This window comes from Papaver somniferum, chromosome 8 (assembly GCF_003573695.1).
Source record: "Papaver somniferum cultivar HN1 chromosome 8, ASM357369v1, whole genome shotgun sequence".
In the NCBI taxonomy this organism is placed as follows: Eukaryota; Viridiplantae; Streptophyta; class Magnoliopsida; order Ranunculales; family Papaveraceae; genus Papaver; species Papaver somniferum.
Window position 1 is genome coordinate 168,782,361 of NC_039365.1, and position 13,917 is coordinate 168,796,277.

General features: G+C 38.2%; 1 long non-coding RNA gene across 2 annotated transcripts; it reads left to right on the plus strand.

The window, feature by feature from the left end:
• Positions 1-1,641: 1,641 nt before the first annotated feature.
• LOC113306676 lies at positions 1,642-5,445 on the plus strand. 2 transcript variants are annotated; one of them, XR_003338779.1, is made up of 7 exons: positions 1,642-2,037; positions 2,176-3,376; positions 3,506-3,623; positions 3,713-3,774; positions 4,133-4,436; positions 4,889-5,008; positions 5,310-5,445. It is a non-coding gene; the product is annotated as an uncharacterized LOC113306676 (long non-coding RNA). The 2 variants fall into 2 exon arrangements; XR_003338778.1 differs by having other exon boundaries at positions 3,506-3,774.
• Positions 5,446-13,917: the final 8,472 nt, after the last annotated feature.

Here is a 13,917-nt window from a genome sequence, read left to right on the forward strand (position 1 = left end):
TCTTGTGATCAAAGAGACTGATTTGTCAAGATCTTCATCTGATGAATCAGCCTCAGAAAGATCATCCTCAGAGACATAAACACTTTTACTCTTGTCAAGTAATTCTAATGTTCTTTTGTGCTTTGAAGGCAACATCCTTTTCGATTTTGGATGTATGCTCATGATCAAAGATCTTTAACTTTCCCACCAACGTGTTTCTGGAAGAGCATCAAGGTTATTTCCTTCAACGATGGCATGCTTCTTAGAATCGTATCTAGATGGCAGCGATCTGAGAATTTTCATCACAATGTCATTTTCAGGAATAGTCTTACCCAATGCAAAAGATGCATTAACAATTTCAGACACTTTGTGATTAAACTCATTAAATGAATCTTCATCTGCCATACGAAGGTTTTCCTAATCGGAATTAAAGTTTTGAAGCCTAGCTTCCTTTTCACTGGTATTCCCTTCGAATACGGTTTCTAAGATATCCCAGGCATCCTTAGACCGAGTGCACGTAGTCACATGGTGCTGAAGATCTGGGGTAATGGCATGTATGATGGCATTCAAACCGTCGAAGTTTTTCTTTGTAGCAAGTATCTCAGCAGCGTCATATGCACCAATATCCTTAGGAACAGTCACATTCCCTACTTCCACAACGGGAGCATCATATCCATTAACTACATAAACCCATGACTGAAAATCACGCGCTTGAAGAAAGGCACGCATAGAAATTTTCCACCACAAGTAATTTGAGCCATCGAAGACTGGTGGTGCGTTTATAAAGATAACACTTCTGTCTATATCAGAATGCTACAAACACAGACTTGTAGGGTCTTTAATGTGTTTGCCTGCTCTGATACCAATTGAAAAATGCGGGGGTCTAACAACCACACCCAACAATTCATTTGGCAATCTGAGAGGACTTACTCCAATATACTTTCTAGAGAATCAACTAGACAGTCAGACTCAATCTAGAGTAAAGTATATCAAAGAGTTTAACATCTCTTTTCACAACGTAATCATCAAATCAAACAGATAGAAATCCGAGAGCCTGATTATTATGTGGAACAACTTGAACGGTACCAAAGACCAATGTTCAAGTGTCAATCAATGTAAATCAACAACCAATGATTGGATATTCTAATTGATTGATATAAACGCACAACCTGTGAATTTTCAATTATATAACAAAATATAATGCGGAAAAGAAATAACACAGACACCAGAATTTTGTTAACGAGGAAACAACAAATGCAGAAAAACCACGGGACCTAGTCCATATTGAACACCCCACTGTATTAAGCCGCTACAGACTCTAGCCACTAAACCAAATATGGGGTTTAGCAACTCAGATTAGCAACAGCTTTGTAGCTGTTGCCAATTTTCAGTTGCTAATTGTTATTGCAAAAAATCCGCAACAGTTATCACAGTTACGAAACTCGCAACTGTTAATAGTTGCAATTCGCAACTGTTAATAGTTGCGATTCGCAACTAAACCCAGTTGTACACGTGCGAAGAACTAGTGTGGCTGCCTACACTTTGAAACTGACTCCCTATTCAGCTCACTCGGATACTCCGGAGTCTGACTCGGTTCTCTTATCTCTATTATTATCGAATCTCGATCATTCCATTCATTCTCTATCTCATTCTCTTCTCTTTCTCGTTCCTCCTGTGAACCCTAAGGAAACCCCAAATCCTTTTCCCTTTTTTGGAGAAAGTTCTGAAATTGTTCAAATGAAAACCTATGTTTTTCATCACTGTTCTGCATCTTCTCGATTAAAAAACCAATATCTAACCCCTAACCCTAGATTTGCTTTAAACAGATTTGATGTTCCTGCTGCTGAACAAGTCGAACCACGCAAACAATTTTTATATCTGAAACTCACTATTCTCGTATAGCAGATTTACAGTTTTTGTTACATTTCTGAACAAATCGATTTGTGTTTCGATTCTAGCACTGGTGGTGGTGAAGAAGAACCTAATATCTTCAAGCAAAGAATCGATTCATTGGTAGTCTGTATTGTCAATGATAAAATCCTTTTCGCGATTAATTGGGTAATTATCTATGACTCAATCTTCTTCATCATCTTTAATTTCAGAAATTTAAATTTTAATATTAGGGTTAGGGTAAGTTTTCAAGCTCTTGATTTTTTTAGTAATAGTTTCGATTGAAGTATTGTTTTTATTGATTAGGGTTGCAGGTTACTTAAACTGGTATTTATTGTGATTCCTGACGATGATGGTGTGGTGGTGGTGATGAAGAAGAAGATGACTCAGTTTGCTAAGAAGATTGCTCTTCACCGTGCTTGTCTGTCTTATGAGGTGGGGTTACTAGTTTGTTGGGAGCTCTATATATAATTCAATACCTTCTTGTTGTAGCTGAGGAGACCCACTGGGTAGATCAGCTTCAAACAATAAGTTGTCTCCTAGTTCTAGAGATGAAGAGATGCCTCTTGGTCAGTTAGCTCCGAGCAGCAAGAATCTTCAGACTGAATCTGGACGAGGTACTTCACAATATCCAGACACCCCTGCTAAAGTTTTACAAGATATTGCAATCAACTGCGGATCGAAGGTAATTAAAAAGGATACTATATTACATAAATGCCTCCTGGTTGGTGTCTTAAATATATTGTACTTCTGTGTTCTTATGGGTTTGGTTCAGCGTGGAAAAGTAGGTGAGGGAATTGGGAAGACGAGGAAGGAAGCCCAACATCAAGTAGCAGAACGTTCTCTGAGGACTTTGGCTAGTAAGAAACCACCTAATATTATTTCGAGTATCTGTCTATTGTTTACCAGTTGTTCAAAGTCCTGCTTTCATTTTTCATGAAGTGCAAATAGTATCTCTGCCTTGAAGTGATATGCTTCATCTTTACAGCTTTATTATGAACTTAAACTAGCAGAGAATCTTCATGATTTTGTCTCTGTTGGCATCTTCTGTAGCAATTGTTAATGTACTTGTCTTCTGGTGAAACTCTTTAATTGCCATTCGTATCTTTCTGTTTAGTTCTAAGTGAAGGGAACATCTGAAGCATGGCATGCATCTGTCCAAGTTTATCTAGTTGCCAATGACTTTGTTCAGTGACGCAGGCATGCTATCTTTCACTTTCTTCCATCACCAGAGAGCAACTATGTTAGAAATAGTTCCATCTTCTTACAAGATATTTGTCAACTTCAATCACTAATATACCAGTTACAAATTTTAACATCTTGATCAAGTTAATTTTCTTTTCCCGTCTTGGAGAATCTAACCTGTTTCAGATTTTATGGTGCCTCTGCTTTTGGCATGGAGTAGTGCTGATATTTTAGACAACTGTTTTGTAGATAACTATTTAATAAAGGCTAATCCATCAGAAAAGGATTTTGGATGGCTCTGATGTCATTCATAAGTTTAGAGGTATACAATAAAAGGTTTCTTGCAATTCTAGAAGATGGATATTTTTACCGACCATGAATCTTAAAAGTTAATGCTTTAATTATATTTGGGATGTGTCTATGTAAATCTAATGTTTAGATGTTATTACAGGATTCAGAAACACCAATAGCCAAATAGCAACATCTTTTATAGATGGAAAATATGTTGTATGTGCAAGTGAAGATTCTCATTTTCATGGTTTTCCCGTCGTTTGCCAGATCAGTAACAGGTTTGTAAAACCGGAAAAGAAGATTGTGGATCTTGTTAATAAGATGCGAGAGCGACGGTCATTCCTGATGTAATTTGCTGTTATGGCAGATTAGTTTTCTCTTTTCTTAAAACCTCCATTTCTGTACACACCAACAATTCTTTCATACAAGGTACTCGTATGTTTTCCCCTAATTTAATTTCTTGCATTTCTGATTGATTATGATATAATTTTTGTTGAATTGAATACTTAGAATTTATTAAATGAGATTTTGTATGTGTTCTGTAAAATGCTTGTTAGGATTCCTCTATAAAAAACCATATCTGTGCTGATTTACTTTTATTTATCGACTTCTCTCGGATTAGAACCACATTATACTTGAACTACATTACAAAAATTGTTGGTATTCTTTTTATAGGATTAATGTCCGAAAATGGTTCGTGAATTTTGTGAACTGGAATTCGTGACGACTTTTACTATGCTGACTGTAAAGTGTCAATGTTATTTCTTCTTGTGTTCTTTGTTTGAAGGATAATCTCGAGGATATATAGTGAATAGTGACAACTTTTAGTGTCAGTTAGAGAAGGAAGTACGGCGATTTCCTCTCATCATTATGGTGGTGGACGGAAGCCGTGCAATAACATCTGAAGCAGATGTTAACATGATGGGATATGCGAATATGGAACATGTTACTTCTGGAGTTCACTCCAGGTTGAGGGCTCGTACTTTTATTGTTGCAGAGCCCAAGGGGAAGAGGGTAGTTTTTGTTAATTTTGATGCTTGTAAGACCTCACAAATAGTGACAATTAAAGTGCTCGAGAGACTTAAGACAAGGTAATCTTATCTAGTGTTGTTTTGTTCCTGGCATCCAATCGCATATCATGTCTATAAATTTTAACTGCTGCAGCCTATGATATCCTTCCTGGTATACTTTCAAGACTTTGCACTAACAACTTTGTATTTTCACCAATTAGTTAATTTTTGTGTAACTAAGAAGCTTGCAAGGTAATTTGGCTTTGGTTTGCAAGCTAGTGTTTGAGAAAATACAATAAAAGGATAACGATAACAAATGCCTCGATTAATATTATGGTGTTTCTCTTACCTTTACCTTTTAACTTTTGGCAAAGTTGTTCAGCCAAACTAACACATTCAGGTTTCTAACCTTATTGTAGGTTTAATTTCATGACATCTTTTAGTCTTGATACTAGCCTATTTGCTGATTTCACTAATAATGCTTTCTTTGGTCTAACCTTACGGCTAACCTCACTTGTATCTTTCTTTTATAGGTACAGGGATTTGTAAACCGACCAGAATGTGCCGCTGCAAGGTTCATGGAAGACTGGGCTGAAAAGAAAGGTTCATTTTTCGAGAAGTCTCAAACATAGTTTCTCATCTGCATAGAAATTGTAAGTTCCACCAATCCTAGCATGTTAACTATTTAGAGTTGGGAGATTAGCTGGTAGAAATATCCGTGTTATGTTATGTCGATTTATTTTTCTGGTAGAGGTAATGTTAATGTTTGTTTGTCTGTCTCACCTACACTAATGTATACTATACCGGATTAATGGTATCAATAGTTTATAGTCTGTTTCACTTGCAATGATGCAGACTATATCATTCGTTTATTATCTAGGAGCGAATCATTTAGTTAATTGTCGTTTTGGGTTTATGCATATGAGGGCATAGTTTTGAATTTTTCACGTGTAGGTGTTGAGGAGAGGAGCAAATGGCTTCAAGCATAGATGCTTCAACTGATGATTGCCATGATCTCCTCAGCAAAGTTCAAGGTTCTTCATTTTAGTTATCTGAAAAATGATGAGTATACTTGTCAATCTTTTGATACTACACAAAAAATTTGTATGTCCTTAGAAATTAAGAACGTTTCTAGGTTCTTCATTTTTAGTTATCTGAAAAATGATGAGTATGCTTGATACTTCCGTGGTGTGTTTCTTGTTTTTGGGGTATATGGAGTTAATCATCAACTGTCATGGTGAATTAACTCTAAGAAAAATACTTTTTTGATAGTTTGTTGGATTAAAAACCTGATTCTGACTTTGTTTAACCCGGTGAAAACCTGATTTTGATTTCCAAATGAACATGAGAAACTTAATTTTGTTACAGGACTCTAATATTGCCCTGGTTTTGACCGGTCAAACGCGGTTTTGACCGGTCAAAATGCGGTTTTGACCAGTCAAAACCACTATTTTTTTGTTGTTGCAAAAAGATCGCAATTACAATAAGCTGTTACGTAATTGCCGTTTCGCAACTTTATACGCTTTGCGACCATATAATTTCGCAACAGATGTAAACAGTTGCGAAATTTTGGCGTTGCAATAGATTAAAGCAGTTGCAACCAAAAATTCCCAATGATGTATAGCCGTTGCGAAATATTGCAACATCGATTTTCATAACAGAGGTAAACTGTTGCGACCCCGTTTTGCATCTTCCATTTACCGTTGCGAAACACTAAATTTGGTGTAGTGCTACTACCAATTAACTTCAGACTGGACTGTAGTTGAACCCTAATCAATCTCACATTGATTCAAGGTACAGTTACGCTCCTTACGTCTCTGATCCCAGCAGGATACTACACACTTGATTCCCTAGCTGATCTCACCCACAACTAATAGTTGCTGCGAACCAAAGTGGAAGACTTGATAGACAAATCCGTCTCACATATAAAAGTCTATATGATTGAATAAATCTGTCTCCCACAGAAATACCCAAGAGTTGTGTTCCGTCTTTTGATAAATCAAGGTGAACATGAACCAATTGATAAACCAAACTTATATTCCAGAAGAACAGCCTAGTATTATCAATCACCTCACAATAATCTTCATCGACTAGCGAAACAAGATATTGTGGAATCACAAACGATGAGACGAAGGTGTTTGTGACTACTTTTCTATCTTGCCTATCCGAGATATAAATCTCAAGTCAATCTTACGAAACTCAATCACGATAGAAATAGCAAGATCAGATCACTCAACTACAAAGAGAATAGTTGGGTCTGGCTTCACAATCTCAATGAAGTCTTCAAGTCGTTAACCTACAGGGTCTCGAGAAGAAACCTAAGGTTAAAGGAGAATCGACTCTTTTTATGCAACTAGTAACACACATGAGTTGTGGGGATTAGGTTTCCCAGTTGCTAGAGTTCTCTTTTATATAGTTTTCAAATTAGGGTTTGCAATCCAAGTTACCTTGGTAACAAAGCATTCAACATTCACTGTTAGATGAAAAACCTGACTCATCTAATCTAATATCTTCCAACTGTTAGATCGAACTTAGCTTGTTACACACAAATGAAATTGTAGATGGTGGATTTTCGACAAGGGTTAAAATCGTAAAACCATAATTATGCATGCTCCTGATCCAACAATCAGATGAGTATTGAGGCTCATGTCTCTCATTGAAGCATGAAAGCTCATGCCACAAGAATCTGTGACTGAGAATATTGTCTCTCAGATTATATGTAGATGTGTAGTCTCTCAACTGAGGCAACGACACATTTCATGAATACTGAACAATTTCAGTAATCACTTTTATATAGAATCGCAAGGTTGGACAACTCCTAGACAGCGTGCCTGCTAGTATAAAGCAATAATGTCTTCACGATGTAACAATGTTTTCCCTGATTGTATAAGTATGACGCTTCAACAAGCTCATATCACCTGAATAATTAATGCTCCTAGACAATCATACTAGTATAGAGTTATCAATTAATTATTCCTAAATTATTAGATTCATTTTAACTGAATCCCTGGAAAATATTCCACATCATTTATAGTATTTCGTTACTTCAGTTCGTGGTTCTTCCCAGCAGAATTCCATGGGTTAGTAATAAATATTCAATGTACGGGAATCTGAGCATCTATCGAGTAAGCCCCGACTAAGATGGTGCAAGTATACTCAGCAATGATGCACTAACGAGCACCTGAATGCACGAACGAGCATTCTAAAATACGAAGGAACGATGAACCTATGTAAAATAGGAAGAAAATAATAAATAATAAAATATTAATCAAGGCGCTAGGTGACTGGGCTCACCGTCCGGCCGGTCGTGCCGTGGCCAGTCCCACACCCAATTTTATATTTTATTATTTTCCTTGATCTCATGAAAATCTCTTCATTTGAGCAAATATCATTCGTTTCATGAAAAAACTCCTTGAATTCATGAAATTTCCCTCAAGTCATGAAAAATAATATAAAATTAGGGAAACTCGTGGGACCGGGCCCTAGCCGGACGGTCATGCCCTAGACGGTCCCACACGTCCCTTATTTTGTTATTATTATTTTTTAATGTTTCCCTCATCTCATGGAAACTCCTTGATTTCAACAAATTCCTTGGTTTCAACAAACTCCTTGATTTTATGATATTTCCCTAAAATCATGAAAAATATTATAAATTAGGAAAAGTGCCCTGGGACCAGGCTCTTTGGCCAACCGTCCATGCCTTGGCCATAGCCGGTCCCACACTTCATGATTCCTTCATTATCTTATTATTTATTCCTCCATCTCACGAAGTTTTCCCGATTTCAGCAAAAATCCTTGATTTCTTCATATTTTCTCAATATGTTGCTAAAACACACACCAGAAAATATCGAAACTCTCAGGACTGAGACACGGACATTATGGTGATGCGGGAATGTCTCCTTGACCGACCAAAGCCGTCCCTAGGGCTTGCAAATATCCGGTCCCACATGTTTTAATAATTTTGACCTAATTTGCTCAATTGCTCATATTGGGTCCAAACTCTTCTCAAACAACTGGGAGTTTTCTCAAACGACCATCAGTTGGTCCCATGACCACCAAGAGCCGGTCCCATGACCCCTTGGTCGTTCCCTCATCTCTCCATAATCAAGTTTTACTACCTAACGCTCACACAAGCATTATTTTAATAAATGATTAAACCAGCATTTAATCATCTTTTCACTAACTGGTCTTCAGGAGACTTTGGTATTTTGCTTATTTGAGCATCTGGGCATTACATGGTCGACTCGTCATCCCGTATAACTGGTCCCTCCTTCACTCTATGGTTGATTTTCAATAAATCATCAATAAATCAAAAATTAGGATTTCGAATCCACAGCTCCGCAGAAACATAATCCTTAGCAGATTCAAACACCAATAATTTTATGTTGATCATGTGATCAACACTTTTATCATTATGCTCGGCCTAGTTGTCAGTTCTTAAATTAATATTTTATTTGGTCCTGCTACCAATAATTCATCAAATGAGCAACATTTGCTCAGATGAGCAATGTTTGCTCAGACCACGAATATTAGCTCAACTATCAACATTCAATAATTCATCAAATGAACAACATTTTCTCAGACCATGAATATTGGTTCAACTATCAATATTCAATAATTCATCAAATGAGCAACATTTGCTCAGATGAGCAATATTTGCTCAAACCATGAATATTGGTTCAACTATCAATATTCAATAATTCATCAAATGAGCAACATTTTCTCATATGAGAAATATTTTCTCAGACCATGAATATTGGTTCAACTATCAATATTCAATAATTCATATGAGTAACATTTTCTCAGATGAGCAATATTTGCTCAGACCATGAATATTGGTTCAACTATCAATATTCAATAATTCATCAAATGATAAACATTTGCTCAGTCCATGAATATTGGTTCGACTATCAATATCCAATAATTCATCAAATGAGCAATACTTGTTCAGTCCATGAATATTGACTATCAATATTCAACAGTTTATCAAACGAGCAACATTTGCTCATACGAGCAATATTTGCTCACCTTAACAATCAACATAAGTATACCTTTGTATCAGCATACATGTTCAATTCGTGAGTCTCAGAACATTTGCAAATCACAACTCAACAATACAAGGACTCATCGTTCCATAAAGTCAGCAACTGACTCCACAATCACGAGATGTCAATCATGTCATATGGGGGGATATTAACTAGGGTTTTGGTCTGGCGGTCTACGACACGTGTGTTCATACACACGATGAGAATGTGAGCAAGTCGTGCAATCAGTTGGAGGAGTTAGCAAAGTAGTGGGTGGAAAATTAACCAAGTCTCCGCACGATGAACAACTGGTTTTGACACGATTTCCCAATCCCCACTCTTTCACTCCATCAACTGTCACACTTCATGGGATCAAGGTGTTTACAATTATGGAAATATAAATAAGTCTCTGAATCATGATTGAAGGGACAAGACAATCTCTCGTCGAAGGAGACAAACAAGAGATTAAGAACCCATCGTTCAATCAATCAAAACTTATCTTATTTTCTTTACACAGAAAACACAACACACCTATAATCTTTGATCACTATTGATCTCACAAATTTCTCAGCTTCCCTCCTACAGATCAACCCATCCTCTCTCGTGACCGAATTGACTCTGGAACAACCATTGTCTTGGTTTAGGCCGGAGTCCTACAGATTGATCTCTCTAACTTAAAGCACTCCCTTATTGCAGTGCATCTGCGTGAGGCTGAGCATTTGCTCGGTTCAAGGAGTTTCCTCCACACGGTCATCTCCTCAATCCAGTAAAAACCAGCAAATCGTTTTTACACATCTGCAGATTGGCGACCACAGTGGGAGATTAATCCCTCGGTTGCAATCTCCAACTTTCACAAGATGGTTGATCTTAGGTCACGCACGATCGCAGATCCTAACATAAATGATGCTAACACTAGAAACGACAATAATGATGATATTCCAGAAACCATTCCTGCTTCCAACAATGGCGGTGGCGTCACTCCTCATCAGACCAATACTGGAGCACATCCCCTGTTTGGTCGTTTCTCTGAGGAAGTCAGAGAAAACCCACCTACCATAGCTGATCTCATGAAGGTGCAAGAGAATCTTTCCAAAATAAGACTGACATGGCTGCAACACAGAAGGATCCGTGCAATTATCTCAAAACTCTCACTGACAAGATATCAGAGAAGACTAAATAAAAGGGAAAAGAAAAAGAAATATCCTCAGATGCTAATCCCGAAGTAGTTCCAATTCATACAGTGGATGACAGCGAAGTCCGCAAAGCTGCAGACAATCCATCAGAAAAGCAATCATCGAATTTCATTACTCGGGAAGATTTGGAACGCCTCTTGGAGAACCGTTGAAAGGACAAGACATCACATGTCCATCGTCACCAGCCTCCGTAACCTGCCGCTACACAAAGGATTCCTCTCCCAAAAGGTTATACCTCTCCAATCTTCACTTTGTTTGACGGAACATGCAATGCTCGGGAACATGTTTCTCGGTTCCTGGAATCCTTGGGTGCACATGAACATAAACATGTTGTTCGCCTCAAAGAATTTTCAAAATCCTTGAAAGGCAGGGCATACACCTGGTACAACAACATCGCATCAGGAACTATCAACAATTGGAGAGAAATGATTAACGCCTTCTACAGAAAGTAATTCTTTGTGTTAGAGCAGATTATTCTCTATGATCTTGGAAGAATATTTCAGAGGAGCAATGAACACCCCAATGATTACGTTAAAAGATTCAGAGTCCAGGCCCTGGACTGTCATGATCCAAACGTCATGGAGAAACAACTGGTAGACTTGTGTATTAACGACATGACCCCGGTCTACAGAGATTTATTGGAAAATCTTCGTTTCCAGACCTTCTCAGAGATTCATGAAGCGGCGAAGATATCGGCAACTACTGCACCCGCTTTACTGGAAAGAACAAAAGCTACAAAGGCTGAAGAACCGCGAGACAATCGAGGTAGCAGACGACTGATCAACAAGCAGTACAAATTTCATCCTTCCACAAACTCTGTTGCATAAGGGAGCAAACGGAAATCCGAACCTCCACACAAGCATACCTCAGCTCCTTCAAAAGCACAAAGGAAGGATAAACAAGATGCACAAACCCTTGACTAATGCACAGGAGTCCCTGATCAAGAGGAACCTGACTTTCCCATTTCCATTGAAGAGGTGATCGAACTCCTGGATGCCTGGATCCAAGATGGTGAAATAAAGTTTCCATATGTCAAGAAAGAACCAACTGAGGAAGACATGGAAGGTCCTCATTACTGCCGCTTCCACAGGTTCGTCAATCATCCCATAAGCGACTGCAGAGTTTTGAAGCGCATATTCAGGGGAAAGGTTGAATCAGGAGAGGTTAACTTAGGGACTGAAGGAGTACACATGGAACCTTTCCCAGTCAGGACTCTCTCCATCTCTGAATAACCAGTCAAAGAAGCAGTTCAGTCATTGATCAAGCATGTCTACGAATTGCTCTATCTGTCGAATGCACAAAGGGAAGACATGTTCATGGATTTGAACCACATATTATCTGGGAAACGTCTACCGATTCCAGAGGTGCCTCCTGAACCTCCATCCACTGACAAAGAAATGTATGACTGGGGACCGCTCACCACAGTACATCTCAAAGGAAATGAACTCAAAAGAGTGTTCGTTGATGTTGGCGCAGGCATCAACATCATTCATTTGAAACTCTCAGAGCCACTGGCATTACTCAACAAGGAGCTACACATGCTCCCATGTCAATCAGAGATCACGAATGGACACTCAGGGATGCATACGACCACATCACCCTCAAGGTCAAAGAAAACTCGGTCTGCACCGAGACCAAGTTTTGTATAATCCAGGAAGATCCAGGATGTGACATGATTCTTGGATGACCTTGGATTCATGCTGGAAAAGTGGCTCTAATGCATTCGATTGAAGAAAGCTCTGACTCAGAAGAAATAAAAGATACCCCATCATTCGAGCATCTGGAAGAAGTTAAAGCCTTGGTGGAATTAGCTCAGAAACCTGGAGAAAGTGCACACTCTTTCATCAAAAGTTTCCGTACTCAGTCAAGTTTGATTCCCCTTCATGCACCTATATTACCAATGTTTAATCATGTTTCCCTGGTCTGGGGACTTCTTCCCACTGATAACTTAGCCGTCGCAAAGTACTATGAGTGGATAGCCTCACCACGGAAATATTATACCAAATGGTTGAGTACAGAGCCTCTTCAAATTGATTATTATATCAAAAACTTTATTGATGAAGACATGGCTAAGCCCGAAAGATAGTACACTGGATACTCCCCTCTGCACGAGTGTCCATATGTGCCGTACCCATGGAATCCCATCATGCGAGGAATTCCGAATCAACAGAAGATATTCAAGGCACAGACAACCAAGCCCAACAAATTTCATGAAGGAGACCTAGTTCTCAAAGCAGCTAAACAAAACCTTCATTCTGCAAGAAACTCCAATTGGGAAGGACCTTTCATGGTTGCTAAATCCATGACTGGAGGATACTACAAGCTAATCAACACGGATGGCAGGACCATGCCAGTGATACATGAGAATTGTCTCAAATCATTTGACGCCTGAGATAATTGGATATTTGAGGTATTGGACGTTTGAACATTCACAACGTATGGATTTGGAATTTAGGATTTTCTTTTATTGTATTTCAATTCCTCCAAAACGTTTGCAATACTTGCATTCAGTATTTGAATTCAACAATTTATCAAAGGTCAGTTCGTTTAACTTAAAAGAAATTTCTATCAAATCCCAAAGAAAATCCTCAATCATCACCTTATCCAAAACCAAGAAATAAAATCTCACGTCTCTCAGAAGTTCATAAGTTCAAGAGATTATGAAAAATAAATCAAAGAAAATCAGCAAAGAAAGACTTTCGCTCCTGTGCATTCTTTAAGGCTTGCAAAGCCGCTTTCTCCATATTCAGCTCTTCAGTCAGCCTGACAATCTTGTCTTCCTTCTTCTTCACAACATCATTGGGAAAGGTATGTTATTATCACATGAGTCTTTGATAGCATCCGTTAGAGCATTTCTCGGTCGAAATCCCATGCGTTGCTATCTCAAGCATGTTTGTCAATGTTAGTGATTAAAACTATAAGTCTTGATTTCTAGTCTATTATAGCTAAGTCTCGGACTAGGATAGAAAGTGTATTTGAGCTCAAGGACTTCATGGAGATTCATCGTACAAGTAGAATAACTACTCAAGGAACCGGTGGAATTTCTCGATAAAAATGTATGTGAAGACTTGAACTTATCTGACACTCAAAAGTCTATCCACTCTATCTCCTACTCTTTGAGACAAGAAGTCGTCGGCTATATATATATAGACTTGAATTATACACATTTGGTATTTCGAGCTGAGTATACCTCACCTATATATATCTCGAAATATGTGTTGGTAAGCTTTTCGCTTCGATCAAGTTTATCTTTACCATGTGACGGAAGTCATGATATGTTTCAATCATCTTGAAAGCTTCTTTGACGAGAAATGGTGTAGCAACTATATAACGTCCTCTAAGAAT